This window comes from Haemaphysalis longicornis, unplaced genomic scaffold (assembly GCF_048455015.1).
Source record: "Haemaphysalis longicornis isolate Haplotype H1 unplaced genomic scaffold, Haemaphysalis longicornis Haplotype H1 scaffold_7, whole genome shotgun sequence".
Classification (NCBI taxonomy): domain Eukaryota; kingdom Metazoa; phylum Arthropoda; class Arachnida; order Ixodida; family Ixodidae; genus Haemaphysalis; species Haemaphysalis longicornis.
The window spans coordinates 91463769-91489561 of NW_027526422.1; the positions used below are offsets into that span (position 1 = coordinate 91463769).

The window sequence follows — 25793 nt, forward strand, 5'->3', positions numbered from 1 at the left end:
GGTATCGCCCCTAGTAATGTAATAATTACAACATCCCCGCCAAAACATGCAGGGCAAAATTTGTGGTCACGTTTTGATACATGGCCCCATGGCGATCAGCTAAGCTTAAAAGTGGGCTAGTTTGTGCTTGGACATTTTGAAGTAGAGAGGAGCGCTGGGTAACACGAGAACGAAAACGAACTGCCAAAAAGAGAAAACAGCTGTCACCCTGAAGCGCGCAAACAATTGTTTATTGCACGTACCAAACACATCATCATCATCATCATCAGTTGTTTATCACGCGCTTACGCGCTATCAATCAGAGTTACTCAATATAGACAGTTGCGAAACTCCGCTTCAGAATCCGGGCGGCGCTAGCCCCCCCACTCCGTGGAAGCTGAGGGGCAAGTCGACGCGCGCGGCATCTACGAGATAAAAACGGAACTTTGCTTAACTATTATTATTCAAAATTCTTCTGTAAAATAAAGATTGCTTTTTAAATTAAAACACAATAATTACGTAAAATTTACTTGTGTTTTTGCGGCTTTTCTTTTTATGACTTACCGCAGCTGCCGCAAGCACTTGAGTACTGCTTCAACTTCCTGCCGACAGACGACAGGCTAGTCAACTTGCCCCGTGCTTGCCCCGGCGCAGGGGGGCAGCCGAAGACCGGCTTTCGATACATGGGGCCTATGGGGAGTTTCGCAACTGTCTATATCCAGTAACTCTGCTATCAATTGTTTACTATCAGGGAACGGGGACCCAGTCAGGTACCGTTTGTCCCCGTACCCTTTGTCTTTCTTCGTGAAAATAAAGAGTTATACAGAAAAAAAAAAAAAAAGACGACGTATACATAATGCAAAACGCGTGTTCCCCAGCGCTCTTCCGCATTTCGAAATCCCTTCGGTACGAAAGTTGCACTAGGGCTGCCCTTGGACTATTCAGTGCAGACGAACCGAGCATGCCCACGGTGTGTTTACTACACGCTATCATGCACGCGGTGAGAGCAAACGGATCCCCAGGCACGGCTTCTGTTGCACAACAATGTTTATATGTGGCTTGCAGTGACGTCAACGTAACTGCCGCGTTTGCGAACCACAAGCGTGGGGAAAAGCTGCGCGCTTATCTGATGCTCTTATCTTCGGGGGCCCTGAAAAAGCTGGAAGGGGTTCGCAAGCAAGGGCTGTGGTGATGTCATGTGTGCAAGCTATGACGAGTGGTAGCCTTTTTCGACGGCCGCCCATCACATATCCTAATCCCGGTGATGTCATGCGATAAGTTCGGTGGAGAAAATGGCTTGGTGATCGTGCACTTCTCTTTCGTACTGGTTTTCTCAATACGTAGCGTAAATGTTCTAAGTCCGCATTAACGTTTGCATAACCATCGTTCCGACTTGGCGATGTTTGGAATAAAACGGAAGTATTATTTCCTCTTTATGGACCATTTAATCTCACATTCTGTGCCCTTACGAAATTATTTGGGAGGAAAATCAACTGTGCAAATTATCAATTGTATTTTCGCCTTTTCCTTGGCGTGAGGCTTGAGGAAAGTGGCACCAGTAGAAGAAACTGAATGCATCTTCGCTTCCTCGCCTTGATTTTGTGATATTGTCATATTTCACGCAGGGAGTGAGCTGGGCCGAGATCTCGGCATAGGTGAACCCTTCGTCAAAATTTTCTAGGCCAATCCTAAGCCTCCTCAACCACAAGGAATAAAAAAAATAAGCTTTAGCTTTAAATGTGACAAAAATATTTTATGACAGCAAGAAAGAAAGGTGTTTTATCTAGAGTACCGGCAAAAATTCCCCCGCATTTCCCCGAGGGGGAGAATGTGAAAGTGCGAATGCACGGTTGTCGGCCCGCTTGCGGCGCTTGCGCTCGGCCCCCGCAGCCCACCGCCTCGCCGCCTTCTCTTCCATCTCTTCCATCGGGTTTGTAGTATCACGTGTACACCACGCAGTTATCAAGCCGCTATAACGCCGCTGAGTCGCCAACGCACGCCGCTGACGACGTAGTTTGAATGCGTTAAAGATATAAGGCGCGTTACTCACACTGATATCAGCGTGGCTTCCGGGAGTCAGCACTTGCGAAGGAGGTAATCGAAATTCAACATAACGGTATTAAGTACACTGAAGCAGCTGGAATTGCTAGTGCTTTCCATGACCACTACAGCACGCTATTTGCGGGGTCAAGTCTATTAGCTCGGGGGCAAGAATTTAGTTCTCTCGTTGATTTACTGCCAAAGCTGACAGACGATGAGTGCGCTCTGGTTTCTGGGCCTATTACACTCGCAGAAGTTAAGGCTGCCATCTCTGACCTCAAGACAAACAAGACCCCGGGGCCCGATGGTTTGAGCGGAGAGTTTTATCAAAAGTTCTCTGCTATCCTTGCTCCCGTTCTGTTAGACATATTCACAGCAGCATACGACCATGATGTTTTGCCGCCAACCTTTTATTTAGGACACACAGTTTTAATTCCGAAAACGCAAGATGAACAAAAGCTGAAATCGGTTGACGGCTATCGGCCAATATCTCTCTGCAATGTAGATTACAAAATTTTCGCAAAAATTTTATCTAGGCGCCTTCAACTTGTCATCACTAGTTTAGTAGGACCTCACCAAACTTGCGGTATTAGAGGTAGGAGCATTCAAACAAACATACATGTTGCCCGTTCAATATTGGAGTGTGTGTCTGATTCGGCAGAGCAGGTGGCCCTTATCCAAATTGACCTTTCAAGGGCATTTGATCGCGTTTCTCATGATTTTCTATTCGCACTATTGGCAGCGGTAAATTTAGGGGATGTGTTGTTAAAAGGCATTCAGCTTTGTTACAAACAGTGCACCACACAACTGGTCGTCAACCGCGTTCTGTCTAAGCCAGTTTCGATTAAGTCGTCTGTTAGACAGGGCTGCCCCCTTTCACCCTTGTTGTTTGCCTTATATCTCGAACCTCTGTGTCTTAGTATTCAGCAGAGTGAAAGAGTACGGGGCTTTTCATCGCTATCCTGTGAGGTTAAGGTCCTTGCTTACGCGGATGACATTGCCTATTTTTGTTCTGATAAAAAAAGCGTTCAAGAAGCCCTTAATCTCACCAGGCAGTTTTGTGACGCGTCTGGAGCAGCTGTGAATATGGAAAAAACAAAGGGATTTTGGTTTGGTGAATGGGGTGCCAAACCGTCCTTATTTGGTGGCATTACTTGGGATAAGGACGCACTTCAATACTTAGGTGTACCCTTGCACCAAATACGAAACACCGGGCCTCATTGGTCATTGGCACTCCAAAAAGTCAAGCGAGCCTCTCAGGCATGGATGGGGCGAGAACTTTCTGTGTTTGCGCGTGCGCACGTTTGTAATGTCTTCCTTGTCGCAAAGCTTGTTTATGTGCTGCAAGTACTCCACTGTGCGCGTTCTAAGAGTTTTTGCGACATTTGTGTGGGGGTCCCAATGGGAACCTATGCGTAGGGACAATTTGTTTCTTCCATTAGTGTCTGGGGGTGCTGGGCTGATACATTTGTTTGTACACCAGCTTGTATCTCGGTTTTTCTTCTATAAGGTGACGCATCATCCACTTCTGCTCAACGTTATTCAACAGCGCATAAGTTTTCATTTACCGTTTTTGCTTGTCTCCACTGGTGAAGTCAGTACGAAGCCGCCATGGGGGTTTTTAAAGGAGGTGGTCGACACCTTCAATTTCCTTACTGCGAGGTTTTCCCTGCAATATCTGTTTACCCTTTCCAGGAAGGCTTTGACGAACACTTTATTAGAGAGTCTGTTCCCAGTGCCGGTTCATCTCCAGCCTTACATTGGTCACCATAAGGACAGTGTTTTGAAGCGGGTCACACGTATGTGTCTTCCTTCAAATGCAAAAACGTTTTTCTTTAAGCTGCATACAGCAACACTACCAGTGAAAACATGGTTGCGCGAGAAAGGAATGTCTATTCCTTGGTCTGACAATTGCCGTTTATGCAATCAACCTGAAACCATTGATCATTGTTTTGTTTTGTGCCGGGATGCGGTGTTTTTCTGGGATGTGTTGCAACGAACTCTTAAAAAGGACATAGACATTACCCCTTATACAATTCGGTTCTTGCCTTTTAGAGATGTTACTGGAGTGCCCTATGATATATTTGTTGTGATCGGATTGTATAGCTTGTGGAAGTGCCGCATGACGGACAGGCACGCGGAACCCCCTCGCACAACGAAGTCCATTTTTCGGGAGCAAACTGCGTTGGTGCGGAGCATTTATGCGGCGCAAAGTGACCCACCAGAATGGCTGCATCTGTTGGACGCGTGCGTCTGCCTGCCAGAGTTTTAACGAACGGCTAATTTTAGCTGCTGTAATATGCATCTTCTTGGATGACTCATAACTTTTGTAGGCTGTATTAAGGGTAGTTTTCCATGCAGTAAAGAAAAAAAAAAAAAAGTGGCTTCCGTGGCTTAGTCGGTAGCGCGTCGCGCTGCGGCCGCAAAGTCCTCGTATCGAAACCTGGCGCCGGATGCTGTTTCTTTTTTAAATATAGAGGAGCACTGCGGACGCCGCCGACGCCGCCGCCGCCGCCGCCGGCGGTGGATGGTTTGGGGTCGCTTATAAAGTGCATTCGCACTTAAAAAAAAAAAAAAAAGTTGCAGCCTCGCTCAGGGCGTAAGCTTGTACATTTAATTTTTTGAGGCCTGCGCATTTCCGGATTCACCTAGAAAATTTTGACAAAGACTGTACGCAGTCACAATCGCGGTAGTCGCCATGCTGCGATGACCAGGCCAAAAGTCACTTCTTTCCCGGATTTGAAAGAAATATTTTGTGCTATGATTGATTGGCACGTTTAGCGCTGATAACGGTAACAGAGGTAAGCACGCGTTCACCGTTGTGCATTTTTGACTTCATAATCGGAAATGACGTCATCCGGAGCTTGATCATGGTTGACGGAGCTCAAGGTGGTTGGTCACCTTCAGCCAAGTTCTAGATAACAAGTAAATAGCTGTTTATACTAATTTGTACCACTTGATTATGGTCAGTAATTAATACTGATTAATCGTGCGACATTAATGCTCTTGACATTATTTGGCGACGAATAAAACTTCAGTGACGGAATACAAAGCAATTTCAAAGCAAGGAAGAGCCGATTTCAACTCATACGGTGCTTGAATTAAATGCGGTTACATTCATTGTATCGATGACCAGGCATCAACCGCGAGCTTTTCATGTAACAAAATAAAAACCGCCCCCCAATAGTGCCATGATTTGAAGCGCAGCAAAAGACACGGACGAAGAAACAGAGTAGACGAGACAGGCGCTTGTCTCTTCAAAGCATGGCAACTATTCACCAACTAACCCAGCAAGAAGTTTTCCCCAATATTCACTGGACGACCTCCAATTGCGGGTTCTACCTTTCTCCAACAAGGTATGACGGCTAATACATTAATTGGTTCTACTTGGGCTAGCTGGTATACATGCATGTAGAAGAAAAAAAAGAAAGCGAAAAACAAACTACCACTGTATCCAGCCCGTTGCGCTGGTTTTCGTTCAGGTCCATCGCAGATTACACAGAGTGGGTTACAACACGGATGAGGTAAAAGAGGTATAGCGCGAGCGGAGATTAGCAGTTGCATTTCTCTGACTCGGCCGTACTTATCAGTTACAAAGATAACAAATCCCGCCGGGCATATCGGAAACACGTAAGGCACGTGAAGTTCCTTGTCAAGCGCTCGATCGTAGTACCTTAATGGTTCTTGTATTTGAGGCGTTTTTTTTATTTCCCCGAAATGAGCCAGATCCAGAAACCGAAACTTAGTCGGATAACACTGCACTCACAAGAAAAACTCGGCAACTTTCCCCTAAAAAAAACGTGGCAAGAAAATGGTTAAGATAACGCCCTGAAAACGTGTACGCAGATCGTAGTTCGTATCGAAAATGAGCTAGATCCTGCGATTTCACGGATCAAAATGAGCCAAATCCATTTGCCCAATGGGAGTTTGCTTTTGTCTTGGCCGTTTAGATTGTTTTGTGGGTGTTTCCGGAGGTTTTTTTTTTTCTTTTTTGCTTTTCTGCGCTGGCTTATTATGAACTCAGACGGCAATTAGGAGATCGGCGGAATATCTGACCCCAGATGTCAATGGCAAAGTGAACGGAAGAAAAATAGAACGAAATGGAACTGAGAGATGTCAAACAATGATTTCATTTCGTCTCACCCATCCTTACGAAATAAGTATAGTTACGTTAATTAATTTTTTTTACTTCCATATTTACCATAGCCGCCGCTTACAAGCACTGGCAAATCCCCCCCCACCCCGACCCTTAGGGTGAAGAATAAGACATGAAGAATAAGACATTAGGGTGAAGAATAAGACATGAGCAGCCTTCTTGTGAAGCGTTTTGGAAATTCGTGAGAAAGCAATGAAGAGCTTGCTTACTTCACGAGTGCCTTCAGGCGCGCCCAAGAAAATTATCCCAGGGAAAAATTCGAAAAGAGCTGCTAATGGTGCCAAGAGGGCTCACCTGCTCTCCTGGTATGGTTCTAGGGTTCTTGAAGCCCTGTTGCATACTTTTATAGCCTTTTCCACGAAAAATTAATCGCACCATGCTTGATAGAAAATTTAAATAAGTTTTCCCAAGAATGCCGTATCAACTTCCGTGTTTGAGTTCAATATGAGCCAAATTCAAACTTATCACCCAAATATTGCTCAAAGTCACGGCATAATTTTTAAATCTTGTGGCCATAGACTTCTCCTAGCTGACACACAAAATATATCATATATATATCGTATTGATGGCGTTGCATTTAGGTCCGGTAACAAACTTCTGCTTGTTTCTCAAATTCGCGTTAGATGGATCTGGCTCATTTGAAAAAACAAAAAACGCCTCAACTGACTGCGAGTTTGGCGTTGGCTTCCGCAACATGCACGTTCCTTTCATCTCGGTGGCATACTTGCTGGGTTGAGTGCTTCCCCTATTTAAAATATGGTATGGATTTGATCACGTCGTATATACGGCGTGTCGGCTAATGTTGACACAAAAAAAAAATCTTGGAAGTTCGTTCTTATCTTGTCCGTTTCTTGCTTTCGTCGGTGTCCCTGTTTCAGAGTATGTGTAATCCCTGCTATCGTACAACGCCCTATACTCGAAAACAACCACCGGACCTCGACAGATTTAGACTAGCCGAGCACGTCTTTAAATAACTCGCATTGAAATTTACCGCCTACGAGTATCATTTCTGCATTTCGATTCCACTCGGCGACGCATGCTCCTTCGCCGTCACCAGAAATCAAATTTACAACCTCCCGCGCGGACGACCGCGCAGTTTCATCGCCGACTCGCTGCGGCGAACACGGATTCGAAGGAAGCGTTGCAGCTGCCGAAGAGCGGGGATGTTGTTGACGTCGAACTGTTCTCTTTCGTCGCGTATCGCGGTCGGGAATTTTCCAGTAGCTGTTGTATTGAACGATATTGTTCACATCTGCCCGTGCGTTTACTGTCATGTATTTGTGCCGAGTCTATACACGTTTTAAATAAAACAAAAACCGCTGGGACACATCGCCGTTGTGACCTGTTCCATGTGTGCGCAGAAAAAAAAAAACTGCGAAGAAAGTGAAGCTCTTCGATTATCAGTCTCACACTCACCGCCGCCGATAGTGTTGGGACAGTCAGAGTGCTTTCCTCGCCGTAGAAATATACATGAGTCACGCTTGCCGGATTGCTGCTCGGAGAGTACAGGGTAATTGAAGCGCCACAGCGACTGCAGAAATCGTTTGCTCATGCTCGCGAAAGTTTATAAAGGGTATGTACCGTATTTTCACGCGTATAACCCGCGCCGAAAATGCGAAAATTTCAGGGGTGAAGTAGAGGCGCGGGCTATATGCGAGGTGTCTCCTTTGGTGCAGCTTCACCGCAATGCGCGTTGGGCCATGATGCCCCTACAGCAGTAAAAACGGCTAAGCCACTGTTATCCCATTGACAGTGCTTACTTTGCACTCACAGCTTGGCAATATACCAACGTCAAAAAATGTAGGCGGCAAGTCATCTAGTTACGTAGTCATCAGCTAGGTAAGTTCTTTTAAATAAACAAATGTGTAATGTTGCTTGAGTAGTAGCTTTGGTCCATCCTTTTATGTATACAATACGCGGGCAATACGCGCGGATACATTCTTTTTATTCGTCGACGGAAAGTGGGGGTGCGGGTTACATATGCAGGGACGGGCTATACGCGCAAAAATTCGGTATCTGAACTTTGCTTCTCAGTGATGGAAATGTGTAACACAAAGTGAAAACTACAATCTATGTTGAAACAGCGCTAAGACTCGCCTCATCCTGATTCTACACGAAAAAGTATACGAGGAGTAGTGGGGGCGGGGTTCTGAGACGCGTCGTACAAATCGTCTTCGACTGGTCGATAGCGAAGAAAACAGTTATATAGTCCATGCATTCGAAACTAATAAACATCCCTTCCCTCTCCCAATTTCTCTTGCTGCATTTCAGTTATCTAGTCGCCAATGAAAATACGTGACCAGATGTATTGGTGGCAGCCAACCAACTCGAACGCATGGCAACGAGTATTGATGAAGACCGCACAACGACCGTACAAAGTATGCAGCACCGCCCGCCAGCATCGTTGCGCTACGACTGCGTACCTTTCCTCCACAAGTCGGGGCTCTCGCGGATATGTCACGCCGGTGGGAGAGTGACGCAACCGTACACCTCTTCCCCGGACACACCCCCAACACTTAGCACGTTGCTTCCAGTCACAGAACTGCACAGGTCACCGACACCGTCGCCGTAGAAAAAGGAATCAAAGGTGGCGTGGCGAGCCAAGATCCTCGCTGCCTCGTTTGTTGTTGCCGCTGTTGCTGTCGCTGCTTCGCCGGCACACGGCCCCCCTGCACACCCGGCTCAGCTGTAGTGGCAGTACAAGTGTGCACCGAACGTAGGCGCCGTTCGTTTCTCGCACAACGAAAGATATCCGAGCCGATAAGCGGGTCTCGTATCAACGTCCAGGCCTCTGTTTGAGGCCGCTGGAAGGAAGGAGGGGGTACAGCCCCCCTCCACTTAGCAGCGGTCTGTTCTGCCCGGATGAATCGCCATGCGATGCGTCCAGGAAGTCTCGTGTGCGTGTCGTTACGCTGCGTCGCAAAAGCGCAGCTCTGACTCACACGCGCGCTCTGTGTGCGCGCGTGTTTATACACAGCAGCAAGATGGATGAGGCCACTCCGTGCAACGGCGGAGAGCAAATCGAGGGAAACAGAAAACGAAGGACGAGTTTTAAAAGCGCCATCCATCGAATTCGCGCTCGAAATTGTATGCTGCGGCGTGCGTTCAGAAGAAACACTTTCCATTGTTGTTGTTGTAGACCTGTCGCCCCGACCGGTAGTCAGAAGACATAAAAATGTCGGCGCGAGTATTACAGAAAATAAAAATTCAAGCGCCCACGTATCAACGAGACGCAAAGGACAATTATGGACAATTGTGGATGTTGCAAAACTGAGGCGGGAAAGGAGCAATAAGCATGTAGGTTCGGCCCTTGCGAAATGTGACGATATTTGCCCCCTGGAACTTTAGAAAGAGGAACAATGAAAGTAGCGTATGTCGCGTTTTTGCGCGTTTGGAAAGCTTATCGATCGATATTTAATGCAGCTTTAAGAATGTAATGATTGTAACTAAATATTGAATGCTCAGTCATGCCGAAAGGTATACCAACAACATCTCCTCAGCGCGGTTTTCTTTGAAGACGGTGGTCTTTCTTGAGTTACCTAACGCGAAAATTTGTGTCTATCTGTCTGTCTGTCTGTCTGTCTGTCTGTCTGTCTGTCTGTCTGTCTGTCTGTCTGTCTACCATCCTGTCTGTCTGTCTGTTCGTCCGTCCGTCCGACCGTCCGTCTGGCGTCGAACAACGTTTTCTCAGGCGAGCCCTTCTGGCGCTTCTAGTGTGATCACTCGGCTTAGTTTGTTTAAAACTCTTTCGGCTCTTTCATCGTAAATAATTATACTTGCGAGCGATCTTAATATGCCTAATGTCGAATGGCGTGATCTGTGTCCCGTTGAGAAAAAGTCGGTCAGAGCTTCATTTCACTAGTTGGAACTAACCCGAGCATATGAGCCCTTCTTGCGGTTTGTTGATTTCCAATGCGACTTACTTCGACGAGTAACACTGTCTTGTGTTCGCTGTTTATGAATAGTAGTAGTAATGGACGTTTATTAACGTAAGTTTGAGGGCTTGGACGTGAGATCAACCTCCTTAGTCCAGGAGGCCGCGATCCCGCTCTGGAGGTTATGAAGTTGTTATCGTAGTGGGGAAAAATATCGAAATGCGCCGGCCTTGTTCAAGGAGAGTTTTCCCGTACGATAATACAGATTTGCAACCATGAGTTGTCAACTTATTTTTTACGTCCCGTTGTTTGTCGAACGCAGCCGTTCGGCAGGCATTGACAATTCATCGTGGTTGTTTCAAGAACAACTGTTCCTTTGGGTAGCATTTATGTTCGATCAATAATTGTAACTCCGAATTGCCTTGGGGATAAATTTGAATTACTGAAGACATGAGCGAGTCAATTAAACGTAAGGGATGTACAGCCATGAGCGAAAATTTACGGAGCACAAAAAATCACAACTTTAGGTTATTTCTCTTCAGGTAGCAGCCCACAAACTGTGGCACGCACTCGAGATGACGTATTGCGAAAATACCGCACTTAATACCCCCGGTTCCCGTGCGGCCGAGAAATAACCCAAAATTTCTGCTTTCCTGATCCGTAAAATTTTGTTCTTGGGGGTACAAATACTACTGCCGCACGCGAAGTGTTGAACTAATAGAAATGTTAAAACATTAGGGTCCAACCTTAAAAAAAAAAAAACAGATAAAGCTGACAAAGAGGGGTTATATATCGCCCCTTAATAACAAAACTAAAACAAATCTAAATGAATTAAATGTGGCGTTCTAGTAAAATGCACAAAAAAAACTCCATCCAAATTTTGTTTATCATGCAAGATGAATTTCTAGACGATTATGGGTACAGCTGAATGTTTTAACGTGTACTTCAGAGCCATTTTTTCTTTAACCAAACCACAATCTCCGGTTCCGGCGCTCAAGCGGCTATACAAGTGAATGGCATTAAAATAAATGAATCCGGTGTATGGAATTTTTTTTTTAAAGAAGCTTCATCCGCATTCTGCGCGTGGTACCGAAGGAATTTCTAAACACATTCTTAAACGTTGTGCGGTTCACACTGCTCCGTTTATAGTCGTATTGTTTGATGTGTCGATAAGGTGTGGAAGACTTCCACTAGAGTGGAAACTAGCAAATATCCGCCCCTGCACAAAACTGGTGACCGTAATGATCCCGGCTGTTGCAAAACCCTCGAACTTATAATTCTTGCCTGCTGATAATAACCTACAAGATAATAACTGTTTCACTCCGTCTCAACACGGCTTTCGCGCAGGTATTTCTTGCGTCACAGAGCTAACAAAATTCCTACATTATATTGCTTTTTTAATTCGACCAAGCGGTGTGCACCTAAGCGCTCTTTTTTGGTCTTTAAATGACGTTGTCGCACAAATACTTTTGCTTCCTATAGAGGTTGTCATTTCTTGGTATTCCTGGAACCCTCATGGATTGCATTAAAAGGTTGTCTGAGCCACCGAAAACAGTGTGCTGTAAAAAATTATACAGAAAAGCAGCGCACCTTTCCGTTTCCGTCTAACGACGACAATGGTTGAACGCGAAGATTTCTCGTGAGGGATTCTTCGATTGTCGTCTGAGTTGAGACTTTGTTTCGTTGAGCTTTGAATGTGGCTCACACGCAGTTTGGACTTTTGATCACTGCGGCTTTGACTTTGACCCTTCGCCGTTTGATTTAGAACGAAGCAAGCTTCGCGTTCAACTATCGTCGTCGTTAGACGGATGAGTGCATGCTTTCGTCTAATTCTGCACTTCCATGCACCCATCTCTAAATCCAAATTGCTTCGACCGTGTCGGAATGCCACAAAAGGGTAGACGTCGGCTTTATAACGCGATGGACACATATTCGATTTCCGACCACGGGGAGCGCTTTTCTTTCACTTCACACAATTATCATCGTCAAAGAAAGTTGGCTTTGTTGCAGTGCGTCCTCGACGCGGCATGCTCCATCAGTGAAACATAAAAAAAACCGCTTTAAGAAATGGGGTTTCTCCATCACCAGCTGTTGTACCCGTTTGGAAGTCCCACATGGGTCGATTTTGGGGCCACTGCTTTTCAAAAATTTTGTCAATAATTTTCCACAATTATTCCACAAATCCACAATTACTCTCTCTGCATATGATTGTGCATTGTGCTGCCCAGTCAAATGCTTTGATGGCACTACAGTCTCTCAGTCTGAGCTCGATAAGGTTGTACATGTCTTAATGTGCTCAGTTGCAGATGAGTTTAAACCTAATGAAAAGTTTTCATGAACAATTTACTGAAAGAAGGCGGTGCCCAGGTCTTAGTTCATAAAATACCATGTAGTAGAATATGTAGACCTTATGAAGTATCTTGGGTTCAGATTTACGCAACTTTATATTGGACTGGTCACGTCGACATCAGTGCAGCCAAGGCTTCGCGCTTAATTTCTTTCTTTCAATGAAATTTCAGCGACGCACCGAAAACACTGAAGAAAAAATTTGTACCTTACAAACATGCGTCCGATTATGCAATACAGCTGTGTCGCTTAGGAGCCTTTATAAACGAAAATTACGAATTTATAATAAGAATCCCAGTAATTGCCCATTCCTATGGTCGGAACCTCTTTTGTGCGTGCCGAAAAGTACTAAGGCTTGACTTAGGTTTCTTTATAATACATATCACGTCCAAACTGGAATGTACAAAAGAAAAATGACGAACCTCTTCATTCCAGAAACAAGGCTGCACGCCGAAGCTTGACCTCAGTGAAAACGAAAACCACCAAAATCGACACGCAACGACCGCAAAAAGGAGACGAAAGCGAAAGCAAAAATATTTTTGCCAAAATCAAAATGGAATGACCGAAATTAAAACTGAAAACCATCGATCGACCAAACCTTTTCATTTTGCTGAGCTTTATATCCTAACACAAATGTTTAACATACGTCATTGTAGGTGATTCTTCTGCGATTATCGGGAACCTCATTATATGTCGCTACGGTGGGGTCACTGCTGTAAAATTAGAGAATAATATTGTCGGCAATATGTATGCAAATACTCGTTTTTTCCCGAACGCTAATAACGACGGGAACACTATTGGTTTGGATGTTTATCGGTCATCGTTTTTCTATAACTGCCAGCATTTTTGTCATTGAGGGGAAGTAACGTATTTACCAAGCTCAATTAACCTAAATGTTTTAATTATAACTTTAAACGCTAAGATGTCAATTTAAAGCGTTTCATCCTGCCCAGCTCTTTTTATACCTACAGAAAAGTAAACAGCCGCACAACTGCATAACAAACTACAGGCAGAGCAGTAGCGCGTCGTGAAGAGTGCACGAGGAGAAAAATGTACAAAACAGCAAAGAAAAATAAATAAACTAATCAGCGGCCACTCGGTTTGCTAATTTGTAAGTAACCACAAGTTTGCAAACTAACAATTTGTGCTAACGTGGTGTATTTTACTTTTGCGTGACAATTTCACTTATACCATAGCTCACTCTCCGACTTGCGCCATTTTTTTCTCTTGGCAGTCAATTTCGGGCGAAGAAGTGTTGTCCACTTATGTACACAGCTCAAGTACGCAAGTACACGGGTCAAGCGAGAAGAACAAATTAATTGGTTAGAATAAAATCTCTGTAAAGCATCATATACGTTAAATGAATGCGGTGAAGACTGAATTCCCCCAATAAATTTTATTGACACCCAAAAGTTGACGCCTCTCGGACGTTTATTACACTAAAATATTCATTTCCCAGCCCCCTGCACAACGACTAGCACTTAGGCGGCACAATTCCCGAAAAGCGGTGAATATAGGAAGCGTCGGCAGAGCTCATCTAGGGCAAACGTGCATCAGTAAAACACTAGCGCACGTAAAGGGGCCGCGAATAACATGGTCACCGCAGGTCACCCTTTTTCGCTATTGTAACGAGTTGGAGGGCCCCGCTGTAATTCATTCATCACCGAAGGAGCAATTTGTATTTCGGGGCACGCTGACAGACAGGGCCGGCCATGCTGAGATCGATATTCGATGTGCCGTTGGTCAAATATTATCGGCCCCAGAAGTCTGCCGACGGCAGTCACGGCGGGGCGTCGCTGCTGAGTTATTGGGTTATTCCTATTTCTCTATTTTTGATTTTCGCGGTAAATGTTGGTAGGTGCTGCCGTCTGGCGGCCCTTCTCTAAACTCCTCCGTCGGTCGCACAGGGCAACACGGTGCCGGCGCCGGACAACATGCCGTAAGGTGAGCTCTGTTCCAAAAATTCGCAGAAATCTCGCCTTTAAGTGCTGCTTGCGACACGCATAAAAACCTACGCAATATCGCGAATGGCAAGTAGCTTTATTATTTAAGTAGGGAACGATAAAATCCGTTGGCGGGTTAGCAGACGACATCGGAGCTGAGCTGCGTATAGGACAAAGGATCGTCTGCTATTGTTATACGAACACTGGCTAAACCTTTCAAAGAGACAGTGACCGAAACCCGCATTGAATTATCGCATTTATTTAGTTTAGAAGCTTAACTTTGTAGCACTTCGGGTGTCTCGGACTGTGCATTCATGCGCCACGCGCACCCTTAAGTGGAGTATTGAATAGCGTTGCCAGATGCTCAATGAGAAATTTGATTACTGGCGTAGCGCTTCGTAACTGACTCAGTCGCTCTATCGCTCTATGTGTCATCGCATAGCTGCATATCTCAAGTCGACGAACAATTAGCATAGATAATGGTTTTATATTTCTCAATATTTGTAATTTTGCAAGCAGGTAATGAGTGTGAGGGTTCCGGTAAGCACATTTGCCGGAAGTTCTGCGTCATAGAGAAGCTCGATGAATATTCTTTCATTTATTTTTGGGAATTGATAGTTGAAACGTCAAATCAAATATACTGGCGTATTGGAGCAACATATAAAAAATGTGCATTTCATAAAATAAATCATTACTACGCATTAAAAATGACACCGATTGAGATCGATATCAGATATTTCGGGGTCGTAACCGGACTATGTCTGCTTTAAAATGCAGGACGTCTACCTATGCCTTTGAAATGTTTTAGCCTAACCGATATTCAGCAATTACTAACATAGTTGGAGACGCCACAGAGCTCGTGATGTGAGTGCCTCTGTACTATATTTTATTCGCCCAATTTTGTTCTGAATTTCTTGCTCCACACCCCACAAAATCATCCGTAGGCTTTGCCTTCCATAAAGTTCTCGGATTTTTTTCTTTTCTTCTTTTTGTCGAGCGATTGGCAGCTTTTTCCTGCCATCCACAAAGTTCTCGCAAAATATTCACTCCAGTTTTCTTTATTAGTCAATAAAATTAGAAAAAAAAACTGGATTTCCCAGTTTGTACTGGGTGAGAATGAATAGCTGCGAGAAATTAAAATCCGCGGGCTAAGGACGAAAAATTGTGCGAAAAAAAACCGGACAGAAAAGTCACCAACACCGGCCCTACGCTCAGCGATAGGTTTTATCGCCGAAAAACTGGGCTTCGTGAGCTTTGATTTGATGAATCTGAAAGGGCAAACTGCTTAAATGCCCCTGTGCAGATAACTTTCCACAAAGACCTGGCGGAGTGGATCTGAAGCAATTCAAGGGCCAGTTCTAGATAATTTAAAATTTTTTTTTGTAACTCCGTTAAATGTGTATCTGAATTGTGACACCGACTTGGCACTCAAATACGCGACTGACAATTTTTGGGTGAATTAAAATGCGTAGAACGATTTTAAAAAGTCGACGGCAGTAATGAGTCTTCTTGAGGACAGGACAAATGTTTTTTCGACATTAAAAAAGTTCTGTTTCATTGTTTTCTAAAAAAAAATAAAACTATGTGCGCTATTGAGCTCGAACGTGAAATGCTGAAATCTAAGCGGTTACCAGCTCAATCGCCTCAGATTTTCGTAAGCGACTACACCGCATGCAACACTTTCATGAATCGCGAAGAACTATTCACCTGCGAAGTTCTCTACAGGTATACCACTTTCGCAGTTCCAGAACACATGGCGCCAGAAATTGAGGACTGGCGCACTGATTGATTGATTGTAGGGTTTAACGCGCCGACGCAACGCAGGCGATGAGGCGCGCCGTAGTGGAGGGCTCCGGATTAATTTTGACCGCCTGGGTATCTTTAACGTGCGCCGAAATCTCGTACACAAGGGCGTTTTAGATGCGACTGCATCTCATTCACTCGCCTTGTCCCTCCATACGGCGTTGTTGTTGTCCGTCCACACCCCTCCCCCCCCCCCCTTCTCCTCGCCGCGCCAGCTGCGCTCTCCGCCGCTCACCCCCTCTCCTCTCCGATAGCGAACATACTCTCGCCAGGGGCATTGGATTGGATTCGATTGGGTTGGGTTGGGTTGGGTTGGGTTGAGTTGGGTTGGGTTGGGTTGGCTTGGCTTGGATTGGATTGGATTAAAGTGGATTGTGTTGCGTCATAGCCACGTCACGTTGCGTCATAGCCGCGGTCGTTTCAGCACCGACCAAAGAAATAAAGAATACATCATACGCGTTCTCACACCCAACGGAAACACCAAGTGAACCCCCTTGATGCGTCGCATCTCCACAGGGTCCCCCTCGCGGGAAGGTGGGGTAATTTTTGCTTTGGCTGGCGCACTGAATTTCTCTATTAAACTACTTCAGTACTTCTATCATTGTTAGTTCATGCGCTGCGGACTTCATCACCTGCTATATGAAGGGTGCCTTGGAAGGGAGAACTTATATAAAAATCAAAGCCCCTTTTTAATGAAAAAGATGGTTAGCACGCGAAGCTTTCTTCCCTGCAACCGGGGTGAAAGTCAAAGTCCGAAATTCAAACTGGTTCTGCCGTGTCAATTTCCGGTATACAGAACTTACCAGCGCTCTCTATGTCTCCTTCAGTGCTCAACTAAATTAAAACGGTCTTAGCGTTCTATTATAGTGGGTTTCTTCTCACGTAGGAGTGCTTGGAAACAAAACCGCTGACAAGTTAGGCCGTGAAGCGACATCGTGTACTCGTTTTTTGATAGTGGCTCCGGACAAACGGGGAATTTTAAAGAGCATCATTAAAGAGCATTTTCGATCCCATTGGCGACCACAACGCCAACCTCGTGTTACCAAATGACTGTCGAGGGCAGAGGCATCGTCACTGTTCCGTATATGGACGAATTAAACGAGAACACCGGCGTGGCTTCGCAAGCTAAACCTTATCTTCTCACCTCCAGCGTGTGGTGTAACCAAGGAGGTTAAAGGTGTAACAGGTGATGTCGGACTTTTTTGTATGAACTGCGAGTGCATGGGACAGAGCGGACAGCTTTGTTTAAAGAACTCCGAAGGAGAGCCGCCCCGCATGCCTCTTTGGACGACGTGACATTCCCTAACGGTCATTGGATCACAAGGAGACACATTTTGCACCTGCTCCTCCAATTTTTGAGGGACAGAAGTCTAATTGAACCGTGGTGATTCCCCGCGCATAGCGTTGAAAAGTTGCTGATCGGCTGGAAAATTTGCCGGCAGACCACGCAAAGCTGGGTCTGTCCGTTAATTAACACCACTATTATCACCACAACCATGTCAAATCCGCTCAATAAAGGGATAAAGAAGTGTTTCGGAGTGGCGCAATCAGATAGACGTCGGCATCAGAAGAGCGAGGGACCTAGGTTCGATTCCGGCCACAGGAAGCGTGTTTCTTTTTCTTTTGAAGCGTTTGGCATGCCTTTGTTGAAACCAATCATCGTCATCTGCCCTCCCATTGTGTAAAGTTGGCTTCCCTGCAGTGAGTTTTCGCGTACGGTCGCCAGCAGTGGGGCGAAGAAAGCTTCGCTTTAATATGCATAGAAGTTCCAGAATTTTGCATTGTTCTCCGCGTATGGGAAGCTAGCATACTAAGGCTTGACTGACGTTGGGCTAGTTGGGTACTCATTTTAAGTACAGAGCACTTTAGGCGCTCGCCTTGTGATCGTAGCTCGCTCGCTGGACCCAGGTAGAGCAACAGGGCGTTCCGTTGTAGCGCTGTCGTCGCAGCGTACCCCAAAAGGCTGCGAAAGCTGAGCGGTTTATTAAACATTCGAAACTCGTCAACCGCTGGCGCTTGTCCTACACCTCCCCGTTGTTCCTACACCTCCCCGGCGAATCACTGCTCTGCACTTCCGACAGCTGCCACATTGAGTGGAACGGCTTTAATTTTTCACACTAAAAAACACCGCAGAGATGAAGACGGAAGAAGTGACAAACGACGACGAGGAGCTTAGGCACCCAAATCAAGAGACACAGTGAAGCAGGATACCCGGTTTGCATGTTGCGCAGAAAACGTCCTGAGAGGGTTCAACACTAACATGGCGAAAAATCGTTCGCGAGAAGAAAAATCCAAGGGATGCTTAAACGTCATACCCTGCGTGCATGGAGTATCACACCTTTTGAAGAAGATCAGATCGGGGATAAGGCAGGAGTAAGCACCGTTTTTTTTTTCAGCGCCAAACAAACTGGCGTCTTCGTGCGCCAACGTCAGCTGCAACGACGGCCCAAGAGCCATATGTGACAAGAAGCATGAAACCCAGTTTTTGAAATGTGCGGACAATGTTGAAGATCCACAGGTGGTCAAAATTAATCCGGAGCACCACGGCGTGCCTCATCGCCTGCGTTGCGTAGGCACGTTACACCCTACAATCAATCGAAATGTGCGGACAATGAGGTGTACGAAATTCCACTTTCATGCGAACGAGTTTACGTAGGCCAGACCGGCAGATGCGTAAATGACCGTCTTAGAGAACGTGCTTACACTAAGCGCACTGGAACGGGCAGCAATCTTGCAATACATTGCAAGAAATGCGAGAAAAGTGGTTGCCACCGAAAGCTGAAACAAACGCGCTTTTGGAAACGCTATCGAGACGCTCGCTCGCGGAAAATATTGGAGGCCTCACTGATTGGTATTCCGGAGGAAAAATGTGTGAGCACGCCATTGATTGCACTTTTGGAACGAGAGATAGCATATCTAGCCAGTTGAATCTGACTTGTACTATATAGCAGGCTTGACACTTCAAGTCAGATTGTTTTATCATCGATGTAAGCTTCCATTGCATATTTGGAGTGATATCTTATCCTTGAACAGGCGCATGCTCGCAGTCAGGGTTTTCCGTGTATTTAACGTCGTGTAATAAATCGTTTTTCAGTTGTTCAACAGCGCTCTAGTTCGTCACTTTTTCCGTCCTCGTTTCTGCGCTGTTTTTTCGAAGCTAGCATCCGCTTCGTCGCAACGCTTCCTGTAAGTTAATCTTAACGGCAAACATGTCTGCAGTGAACAAAAGCTAACTTAATGGAATAGGGCATATAGGCTAGGTGTATACAGAAGCAGTTTCTTTCGAAGAATAACAACAAAGATCGTATCAAGTCCCCAAAAAAGGCCTGAAGACCTGATGCTATGTGGCAACGACGATGGCTACGATGGGAACCGTGGTTAGCACCTTGTGTTAATCAGCGTTTGCATAATATTTTTGTGCCGCTTGACGTATACTTTAACTTAGAAATAGCTTTGCAGTTTCTTCTTTAAGCGTATTTGTCGGTTAAATAATGGCGGCCCTTACGAGAGCGCATAAAATATACCCCTATTTCAGCTTCTGGATCAATCGACGGAGTGCTAAGCATCTGTTTATGAACGCATGATAACTTCGGCACTCATCCGAGCCATGCTAGCAACCCCTTCACAGGGCTGCTAAAAGAGTGTTTTTCTTTTCAAAAGCGGCATGATTTTTCGCGTTGTGTGCCACGCAAAAGCTCTGCTCTGCTCGTGGCCTTATGCGATTTGTGTACGACCTTCACCGCTTCTAGCTTCACGACGACGTTGTTGACGCTGCCGCCGCTGTTTCACCTGTCACTCCGTATGAGCTAGGTCCTATTCTGTATACATTGTTTGACATTATTCACACAATATGGATTACCGTATTTATTTGCATAGAGAGATCGCCACGAAATGATTTATTTAAGTGTTTTATTTACATATTTTTTGGTCTGTTGTGTTTGCATGCTTTCAGTAAGAAACGTAAAGTGCGGGAAAAGTTTTGTCTGCCATTTTCTGCCCTACTTTCGTTACCTTTGCAAAGCCAAGGTTGCTTGTTACACGGATGTTATTGTAAAAATGAATTGACTATTTAACGTAATTGTGTAGATTCTGTTGCGTTAAATTAACATGTTATGTATGTGGGTTGTCGAAGCTGCCTTTCGGGACCCCTGACCCCGTCAAGCTGCGTCTAGCAGCTTTTATGCCAGGGTGGCCTTCAACATTGTAATGTTGAAAATAAAATTGACTTTGACTTGGACTTGGACTTCGAAATGAAATCTGAGGCCAACGCGGCGCTAGCGCATCTGTTCCATGTGCACACCCTCAATATATAAGGCGCTGCCGAGCAGGGCGCTCTATTTGCTATATACCAAGCCATCATCACCTTATCACCATCACCGGTACGCCAAGCTGCCGGTACCGCTTGACGGCGTTAAGCCTCAAAACACAACTTTAATCCCAACGCCAGGCCAGAGCCAAATTTAGTGGGAAATTACTGGCCTTAAAAAACAACTCTAAGTCGAAGACAACCAGAAACCCAACGCTACCGAGTGCTCACAAGGCAAGCCTGGTCTTCCCGTTTTGTTCTTCGCCTAATCTTTAGTCTAATCTTTAATCTTTGTCTAATCTTTAATCTTAGCCTAATCTCCTTGTCTAACCTTTGACCCTATGCCTACACCTTCTAAAATAAGATGCACCTTGATAACTGATAATGCAGCTTGATAATACGAGGCAGCCTACACAGCGAGTAATTTTATGACTACGCCTAATATTTGAGCCGATATATACATTGCAATTTAATCAAGGTGCCTTTTCTTCAGGATTGCGTTGACGGGTGGTAACTATGATCTCTGGCACAAACGAGCGGAGAACGAAATATTCAAGTCGGAAAACCGTGAGCGGTTTGGATAAATACTATATATTTTACTCTACAGAAAAGAAGCGATAGAAGTTTATTGAGATCCAGGCTGATATGTAAAAGCGGGGATTCGCAGACGCTTTTACGTTATGAAGTGCTATATATTATTAGCTTAAAAGGCCAAAATACGGGTGGCTTCTTCACGGTTCGACACTACTTTTATGTCTTGTTAGTGATACGAGGGTCTGTACTGTACCGGCGTAACTAACGTGTAATTGCGATGTCCCTGGCGAATCAGTCTGCAGACGTCGGCAGCGAAAAGCCTCGGTAAATGCGAAACGCGATCAGGCTGCTTGGGGGAGCTGCCGAGACGTTCTGCTCCGACGCCAGGGGTGGAGCCAGACTGATATTTGGGGTAATTTGAGGGAGCACCACTCCTAAAAAATGACGGCGGAGCGAGAGGGGTGGTTTACCTCTTGTGCCTTTGTATAAGAGAGAGAGAGAGAGAGAGAGAGAGAGAGAGAGAGAGAGAGAGAGAGAGAACAATCTTTAATGAAAATTGGCCATGTCAGCCCAGCTAAGATGCCTGACTTGCTACGCCAGATGAATGCGATGACGATGATGATTATAATGATGAAGAGGAATACATATGATTTTAACTAATTACAAAGTCCTTTGTACAATATGACCTAGGTTCCTTTGTATAATATGACCTAGGTTATCAAGGCAGAACTTCTTGCCCGAAATACGAGAAAATTGCAACAAAAGTCATGCAAATACTTGTGGAAATTAAATAAAAACACTGCGTCATATTCTGCCAAAGCGATCTAAAATCATTGAATTTATTATATGCCCATTCATCCTGCCGTAAAACCAAAGGAGTAGCCATCCCTTATACTTGAAATACCATACTTGGAATACATATTCAAGTTTTACAAAAAGAATTCACCGCGTTATCTGTTCACTTCACTGAAAATGTCGCCGGAAAACGTGTCTGCCCCGTAAGTGCCTGTCTTCTCTCCGCCACCCACGTCTCGCGCTCTTCTCCCGTCTAGCTTCCCCCATGATAAACACGGTGGACGTTTGCTCAAGTAAATTCAATTTTCCCTCGTTTCACTGCTCGCGAGCCGTCTGCTGGAACCTTTCGTCTCTGTTGGACTTGGATGCCTCCAAGACGTCGATACGCTCAGGCGTGAGCCATTTTTGTATTTCTGCATCAAAATGTTGTTTTCAACGCGTATTTTTGATTTGCTATTGCAAAACTCATCCGAAAACCCATTTCCAATTAAAATAACGCTGCTACTACCCCTTAACTATTGATTTCTTGCATCAAATATGCCTAATATTTTTTTTAGTTTCGCTCAACAGTGTTGAAAAGTATGAAGTGTGGCACCAGATTTAGTGGTGTGAAAAGTTTTGCCTAGGTACAAACTTTTCAATTCAGGATTTTTATAACTTTTGATTGAGTGGCTGAATCGAGGAACAAACTGGCAGACAGGTAGAGAGGCAGACTGATAGACAGAAAAATAGACAGACCGGAATTTGGAAAACTATAGTCTCGAATAGAGCGAATAAATGGTGGCTTTTTCGCAATCGTGCCCACTTGTCGTACTTCACCGCACATCAGGTGCCTGTAGTAGTGGCTTTTTTGCACGACGCTGGAGCTGCGCGAGAAAGCCAAACACGCTTTATACATTGTGTAGCACCATGAGAGGACAAATAATTTGGGTGTGCGGAAATCTCAACAAAGAAATAAAATGAAGTAAAAATTTCTGAAAATAATAGCTTGGACTTGGCTCCTGCCTCCCTGAGGTGTATGTTTCAGTTTTTTTTCTCAGAGAAGTGTCATTGAAATACACATCTCCTCAGAATTCAATAAAATCAGCTGGTTGTATATATGGTGTATTCCAGTGTAATAAACAAAAAAAGCAATGCAAATCGTAAAAAGGCTTGAAATTCTATGTATGTATGTATGTATGTATGTATGTATGTATGTATGTATGTATGTATGTATGTATGTATGTATGTATGTGTGTATAAATAAGAGTTGGCACCCGCCGCGGTGGCTCAGTGGCTAAGGCGTTGCGCTGCTGAGCACGAGGTCGCGGGTTCGATTCCCGGCCGCGGCGGCCGCTTTTCTGATGGAGGCGAAAAGCAAAAACGCCCGTGTGTACGAGATTTCGGCGCACGATAAAGATCCCCAGGTGGTCAAAATTAATCCGGAGCCCTCCACTACGGCGCGCCTCGTCGCCTGCGTTGCGTTGGCGCGTTAAACCCCACAATCAATCAATCAATAAGAGTTGGCAGTAAAGAAAACCTCGGAAAGCAAAGGGAACGTTGTGGTAGGTCATTGAAATAGATAAAGAATTTGGAAAGAATACATACATACATGTATGTATGTATGTATGTAGGTATGTATGTATGTACGTGTGTATGTATGTATGTGTGTATGCATGTATGTACGTGTGTATGTATGTATGTATGTATGTATGTATGTATGTATGTATGTATGTATGTATGTATGTATGTATGTATGTGTGTATGTATGTATGTATGTATGTAGAAATAAGAGTTGGCAGTAAAGAAAACTTCGGAAAGCAAAGGGGACGTTGTGGTAGGTCATTGAAACAGATAAAGAATTTGGAAAGAATACATGTATGTATGTATGTATGTATGTATGTATGTATGTACCCGCCGCGGTGGCTCACTGGCTAAGGCGTTGCGCTGCTCACCACGAGGTGCTCGATTCCCGGCTGCGGCGGCCGCTTTTCTGATGGAGGCGAAAAGCAAAAACGACCGTGTGTACGAGATTTCGGCGCACGTTAAAGATCCCCAGGTGGTCAAAATCAATCCGGAGCCCTCACTTACGGCGCGCCTCATCGCCTGCGTTTCGTCGGCGCGTTAAACCCTACAATCAATCAATGTATGTATGTATGTATGTATGTATGTATGTATGTATGTATGTATGTATGTATGTATGCGTGTATGTATGTATGTATGTATGTATGTATGTAGAAGTAAGAGTTGGCAGTAAAGAAAACCTCGGAAAGCTAAGGGGACGTTGTGGTAGGTCATTGAAACAGATAAAGAATTTGGAAAGAATACATACATGTATGTATGTACGTGTGTATGTATGTACGTATGTATGTACGTATGCATGTATGTATGTATGTATGTATGTATGTATGTATGTATGTATGTATGTATGTATGTATGTATGTATGTATGTATGTATGTATGTATGTATGTATGTGCTCATACACACGCACTCACGCACACACACAGCGAATACGACGCAGCATACGTGGTGCCACGAGTGTTTGCGCTCTTGCGGTCAACGAATCCTTAACGGTGCGGGGGCCATAAAAGCCCGCGACCATTAGCTAATGATCATCGGCACAGAACAACGGTGGCGTACGCGGTCGAGGTAATGCACAGGCAGGAAGGGGGCCGTAGAGTCAGCGGAAGACTATGCGGTGTGTAACTATAACGCATACGCGTACATGCTAAGGTTCTGCGCCAGCGAGCGGTAATTCAGAACACGCAGCTGCAGGCGCCGCGACCTCCATCATTGCTCTGTTATGACGCTTCAAGTGTGTCACGCGGAATGTGTGATTGCAACCAGGATTGTGCACGCAGGTGAAGGGAAATACTGCACCTGGCACGTTGCAGTCTGGAATGCAATCGTTTCTCGATTGCCCGAATGGCCCGCTTTTCGTGTAAACATTTATGCCGCCATTTTTCATGATGCGTGAGGATTATTAGCCTACCTCCCCCTAAATTTGGCCGTCTGTCTGTCTGAAACGTGAGTCCCGATGCACTCCATGGGTACACGTGGTGTTATATGGGGCATACATGATAGTTATGACTGCTGATTTTCTACTGTGGCGGTGCTAGGACTTACGATTATGCTGTATGACTTCGAACGTGGCATATGACAATGACTATGACACAATGCGCTTCATAGGTATACACGAGGGCATATGGGGTACGTATGAAATTTATGAGTACTTATTCATCACTGGCTGGGCACGTTCTCACACGTTCTGTGAAACGTCTTATGACACAGTTACGGCACGTTCTATGACTTCGACTATGACATATGGCAATGACTGACAAATTGCGATGGTGCAAATGAGGGCATATGGGATCTGTAGGACATTTATCTTATGAGGAATGAGTTGTGATTATGACCTTACCATGAGTTATGGCCGACACAATTCTCATGACTACAGCTGCGTATGACTTAGCTCCTCCTATGGACAGCTATGGCATGACTATAGCTATGTCGTGGTCATATGTCATACATATGACCATGACATACGGCGTGGCTCATGACCACATGACTTATGACTGTGATATATGTATGGGGTCATATGGGGTATTTATGATATTTGCACTATGAGGAATAGATACGACTATGACTGTGATTATGAATTCGCTCAGTTCGAGAGTCGTTTACAACCCCGTTGGATACGTCGTGGTGTATGTGCAGAGAAAAATGCCTGGGAGAGGAATTCTTTGCGAACTATCCGCCAATTGCCATTTATGGGAATCTGCAAATTTCTTTTTTTAATAGAACCGGTTAGGTGGCGTCGCATCACTGATTCTGATGTCATGTGTTTGAATAACTGCCACAGGGGATTTTGAGTTGTGTTGAAGGTACAGAAACCAAGCAAAATTTCGCTGAGCATGTCTACGGAGAAGGTGAAGCGTTATTCAGATTCAGGGTTGAACTGGCTGACGAAGCGCTGAGCAGTGGTGTACGCCGGATTTCATTTGGGGAGGGGGGCACAAAAAGGGAACAGGAAGGT

At 45.0% G+C, this 25793-nt stretch overlaps 2 protein-coding genes across 4 annotated transcripts in view; one reads left to right on the forward strand and one right to left on the reverse strand.

Moving 5' to 3' along the window:
• Positions 1–25793, reverse strand: part of LOC144146089 (ATP-dependent translocase ABCB1-like) — a 186519-nt gene that overhangs the window by 104708 nt on the left and 56018 nt on the right. Inside the window, exon 1 of one of the 3 annotated variants that reach the window (XM_077678027.1) lies at positions 8599–9115. The exons of the other annotated variants lie outside the window; for them this stretch is intronic. The gene's annotated coding sequence lies outside the window, so the exon portion shown is untranslated. Of the gene's footprint in view, positions 1–8598; positions 9116–25793 lie in introns of those variants that run through there. 3 annotated transcript variants of the gene reach the window in all.
• LOC144146403 (uncharacterized) overlaps positions 14257–25793 on the forward strand; it is a 96113-nt gene continuing 84576 nt past the window's right edge. The window contains exon 1 of the mRNA XM_077678359.1: positions 14257–14340. The gene's annotated coding sequence lies outside the window, so the exon portion shown is untranslated. The remainder of the gene's footprint in view (positions 14341–25793) is intronic.